We start from the raw sequence: 5626 nt of genomic DNA, 5'->3' as shown, positions 1-5626 counted from the left end.
TATTCTAAATTATGGTTAGTTATATTTAGCGCATCTAATACATTCCGTAAATTAAGGAATTCACTTTGAAATTTTTATCAAATTAGCATAGCTTAAAATTCAACAAAAAATTAGACTAATTCAATGGGAGCACTTTTAGGGTTTGTACATAAAAGTCAAGTTCATCAATAAACTTATGTGTCTTAAGTTCTTCCAGGTTGGGGATTGGGTCCTTGCCCAATGAGGGTTAGTGGGTCATTTTTTCATTGGTGCAGTTGGCATACGGATGCCTATGTAGGTGTAGAGGTACGGTGCCCTTCAAATTTTATCATGGTATATTATTTTGATGTAAAATGTTATTAGGATTGTTTCAAAATCTATCTTTATATCTAATTATAAAATTTAAATTTCAAAAATGGTTAAAATCAAGTAGATCTATAAACATATGAAAATCTTGAAAATGGACGGTGTAGATAATATGTTGTAAAATGTACTATTTCTGCGACTTAAAACCTTTTTATTTTTCATAGTCATACATCTCGATGTCGAGATGATCAATCAAAGGATTTTTCAACATTAAAACTACCTTTATCGATGGATTATATAAACTTTTTCCTTTTTTCATATGACCCAAAGTTAAGTCCAAACTTGTAATCTTGTTCATGGTTTTAAGCGATTCATTTTGCCAGTAATTGTGACCTCCTTATATTAAAGGTAAATGGTCTCATAGTATACAACCCCTTTTTAAACATTGATTCCAACATACTGTTTCACTAATATGAAAAAAAAGAAAGCAAAATGTAACTTTCACTATCAAAAGTTATGCATCCTTATTTCATAAAAACAAGACATTACAAATAACCTACCAAGAGAGATCCAAGACCCTTTAATTACTTAGAAGATTTAAAATTAAGCAAGAACAGGTTCAAAGGAAGTGAGATTCATGAGTTTCAACCATGGCTTCTCCCACACAATGGCCTTGTAAACCCTCACAAATGGTTCTTCAAGGGCCTGGATTTCGAACTTATAATTCGCCCTTGCTATGACTTGTTCCTTCGCTTTGACCACAGAGATGAAAGATAACATGGCTCCACTCTATTTATTGTAAGTGGATACAGTGTATTTGCTCAGATCTTGAATGTGGCTTTCGTTGGTTAAAATTTAAATTTAAAAAATGGTTAAAATCAAGTAGATCTATAAACATATGAAAATCTTGAAAATGGACGGTGTAGATAATATGTTGTAAAATGCACTATTTCTGCGACTTAAAACCTTTTTATTTTTCATAGTCATACATCTCGATGTCGGGATGATCAATCAAAGGATTTTTCAACATTAAAACTACCTTTATCGATGGATTATATGAACTTTTTCCTTTTTTCATATGACCCAAAGTTAAGTCCAAACTTGTAATCTTGTTCATGGTTTTAAGCGATTCATTTTGCCAGTAATTGTGACCTCCTTATATTAAAGGTAAATGGTCTCATAGTATACAACCCCTTTTTAAACATTGATTCCAACATATTGTTTCACTAATATGAAAAAAAAGAAAGCAAAATGTAACTTTCACTATCAAAAGTTATGCATCCTTATTTCATAAAAACCTTACATTACAAATAACCTACCAAGAGAGATCCAAGACCCTTTAATTACTTAGAAGATTTAAAATTAAGCAAGAACAGGTTCAAAGGAAGTGAGATTCATGAGTTTCAGCCATGGCTTCTCCCACACAATGGCCTTGTAAACCCTCACAAATGGTTCTTCAAGGGCTTGGATTTCGAACTTATAATTCGCCCTTGCTATGACTTGTTCCTTTGCTTTGACCACAGAGATGAAAGATAACATGGCTCCACTCTATTTATTGTAAGTGGATCCAGTGTATTTGCTCAGATCTTGAATGTGGCTTTCGTTGGTTAAAATTTAAATTTCAAAAATGGTTAAAATCAAGTAGATCTATAAACATATGAAAATCTTGAAAATGGACGGTATAGATAATATGTTGTAAAATGCACTATTTCTGCGACTTAAAACCTTTTTATTTTTCATACTCATACATCTCGATGTCGAGATGATCAATCAAAGGATTTTTCAACATTAAAACTACCTTTATCGATGGATTATATAAACTTTTTCCTTTTTTCATATGACCCAAAGTTAAGTCCAAACTTGTAATCTTGTTCATGGTTTTAAGCGATTGATTTTGCCAGTAATTGTGACCTCCTTATATTAAAGGTAAATAGTCTCATAGTATACAACCCCTTTTTAAACATTGATTCCAACATATTGTTTCACTAATATGAAAAAAAAGAAAGCAAAATGTAACTTTCACTATCAAAAGTTATGCATCCTTATTTCATAAAAACAAGACATTACAAATAACCTACCAAGAGAGATCCAAGACCCTTTAATTACTTAGAAGATTTAAAATTAAGCAAGAACAGGTTCAAAGGAAGTGAGATTCATGAGTTTCAGCCATGGCTTCTCCCACACAATGGCCTTGTAAACCCTCACAAATGGTTCTTCAAGGGCCTGGATTTCGAACTTATAATTCGCCCTTGCTATGACTTGTTCCTTCGCTTTGACCACAGAGATGAAAGATAACATGGCTCCACTCTATTTATTGTAAGTGGATACAGTGTATTTGTTCAGATCTTGAATGTGGCTTTCGTTGGTTGCACTTGCTTGTACCCTCCAGCTAAAGGTCCGGTTGCTGAGGCCATGGCAAATGCTGCCGACAAGAGAGACAAACACATGAAGAAGAGCTGGTATTAGGCTCCCATGTTGCTAGAGATTGGGATTTCGTTTTTTGGTTCCCTTGGGTTAGGGTTTGTTTAGGTTTATATCTGCGTTTAACAAAAGAGAGATTAGTGGCAAAGGTGGTACAATAATTTTATGTAACTTTTTTTAGAGAAAGATTGTTTATGCACCTTTTTTAGAGAGTGACCAATGGCAATGATGTTACAGTGGTTCAGTGCACCATTTTAGAGAGAGAGGAGGTGGAGGTCATGCATTTATTAATTAGAGACCTATTTAGAGAGAGAAATAGAGACAGAAACATTAAAACTCAGTAGGTCATGTTAGTGAGTGTGGATGAGGATGAGTAGCGTCTCTTACAAGTCACTTTGTCTTTGTAGGGTGGAATGAGAGGCCAAAAGTTATGGCCGTGACTGTGTGACCCGTGAAGTACATAAGAGAATAAATTCTTGGGGTCCTAAATGCCATTACCTAACAGTAAAAGAAAATGCGTTGTATACTGTTTGCCAAGATCGATTTCAAAAGGGTATGGTTTGTTTTAGGCAGAAAATTTTACTTTTTATTTCAGTGGAATGTTGTAGAAATGATATCTTGTACCATAAGTGTCTAATTTCTACTATTGGTAGTTGTTAGCTAGCCCCAAGAAGGAGCGTAGCTCGTGGATGCCCTTAGGTTGGCTAGCACCTTTAATCATCCATTTCGATTTGCCCTCTCTGCCTACTTTGTATCCAAGGAACATGATCTCCTCCTCCCGGGCAAAGATGTATTTTTGTAGTTTTACATATAATTGATTTGACCTTAGCTTCTCGAACACCAACATTAGATGATTAACATGATCATTTAAAGTCTGGCTATACACGATGATGTCATTTAAGTATACCATGACAAACACGTGGATATACTTGTTCATTAAGTGACAAAACGTTATCGGAGCATTAGTTAGACCAAACGACATTACAAGGAACTCAAAAGACGCATAACGGGTTATACATGCAGTTTTCTATTCATCTCCCTCCGCTATGTGAATGTCCCAATAGCGAAAGCACAATTGGTTGGTCATCGTATAGCTACCACGCACCTAAGTGAGTGGTCAGCTCCCTCGCCACCACATCCCACTTGTTGCCTGCATGATTAGTATCTGATGCCATCACCATGCCTAGATTTCATGACTAGGTCCATTGATGCCATCACGACCAATGTTATTTCCTACGGATGTCTTCCAAGTGCTCCTCTTGGATCTTGACATGAGCTTCGCGCATTCACTGTAATGCAACTAGCTTCTACTAGTTCTCGAGGTGGTCTACACGATCCTAAGTATGTGGCCAATTTCATTGTTTCCACCACGCCCTAGGTTTGCTCTAATACCATCTATCATGGGGCCTATTCTTTAACCTAGCATCGTGCATCCTTAACACCTAACCAATTTGCTAAGGGTTAGGTTCAGTCTATCCAAAGCATACCAAGTAAAATGACTTATGCAGACAATTCGCACTAGCACAAGAGAAATGGGTTCAAGGGCCATAGCCCACTTTATTAAATTGTATACTTACAATGTATACTCCCATAGGTACCCTCATAGGGTGTGGGCTAGGGGCTTATATAACTCCTTGCTATAACCAGTTTACAAATTCAAAATTGGTACATGTCGTGGCCAGCCATAGCATAAATCCTAGTCATGGGCGCCTGGCAAGTGGCCAGGCTGCCCACGTCCAAAGTAGTTACACATTAATCATCACTTGTATTCCTATAGCCCACGTCCTGGCCGTTTTGACCATGCACTGGCCATTATATCAACTTCCCCCATCTCTTGGCTTGTTTGAATTTGAATTTCAAACATGGTGGCTGCCCAACCCAAGTGCATTAATCCCACGGTCAGACAACAGTCAAGTCATGCCAAACAGTGGTGTATAAGTTATGCAACTGCACACCATGCTGTGCACAAGCCTTGTCCACTACTACCTGCCAATTAACATAAGGATTACGTCAGTTGACAAGTGTATGCACCTAGCATCAAGGCTGCATATCTGTACACATGCACGCACGGGACTCACTTGTCAAGTGTATGCTCCTAGCATCATGCAATTTGAGCTTACAATAAGACGGGACTATTATTTATTGTGATAGTCAGAGTGCAATATATTTGGTGAAGAACCAAGTATATCATGCAAGGACGAAGCATATTGATAGATACCATTTTATCTGTGAAATCATAGTTGAAGAGGATATCTTATTACAGAAGATTAATACTAGAAAGAATGCTACAGATATGTTGACAAAACCAGTTTAATTACAGAAGTTCAAGCTATACTTTGACTTGACTAATGTGTTGCCAAGGTAAGAGCTTATGGGGATGCATGTGGGGAAGACGGTCGATTGAAATCTCTTTGGAATTCAAGCTAAGGTGAATATTTGTTGATATTTATCTTGAATTCTTGAATCCCTAGTTTCAAGGGATTGATTTTCTTTAATTTAGGTTCTTATTTATTTTAGGTAGAGCCTAATATTTATGATCGAAGTTTATAGATAAATCCTACTTAGATTAAGATGGAGCCTAAGGTCCACAAGTAGATAAAGATAAAATAAAGTTTCCTAACTTTATGGGAAAAGATAGAGCCCCATGTAGCACCTCTTTGGGGTTTGCTTTTTTTATATAATGGGGGTTTGCTTTTTTTATATAATGGGTTATTTATAGGGAGAAAAAGATCCAGAAAAATATAGAGAAATATTTAGGGGTTTTGCATAAAGAGAAAATTATAGAGAATAAAGCTTTGTGGGAGATTGAGTTTCTAGATCTCTTAAGTAAGTTACATTGTAATTTTCTTTATTTGATTTAATGAAAAACATCGATCATCTTTATCCATGGATGTAGTCACATCTGTGATAAACTACATAC

The 5626-nt window shown here is 36.0% G+C and overlaps 1 long non-coding RNA gene across 1 annotated transcript; it reads right to left on the bottom strand.

The window, feature by feature from the left end:
* Positions 1 to 2302: 2302 nt before the first annotated feature.
* Positions 2303 to 3047, bottom strand: LOC148781650 (uncharacterized). The gene is made up of 2 exons (XR_016057816.1): positions 2907 to 3047; positions 2303 to 2822 (listed from the first exon to the last, which is right to left on the bottom strand). It is a non-coding gene; the product is annotated as an uncharacterized LOC148781650 (long non-coding RNA).
* Between the last annotated feature and the right edge of the window lie 2579 nt (positions 3048 to 5626).

This window comes from Amborella trichopoda, chromosome 6, assembly GCF_054954075.1.
Source record: "Amborella trichopoda isolate Santa Cruz 75 chromosome 6, AtrichopodaSantaCruz75HAP2 v2.0, whole genome shotgun sequence".
In the NCBI taxonomy this organism is placed as follows: Eukaryota; Viridiplantae; Streptophyta; class Magnoliopsida; order Amborellales; family Amborellaceae; genus Amborella; species Amborella trichopoda.
This window is presented reverse-complemented; position numbering and strand designations above follow the sequence as displayed.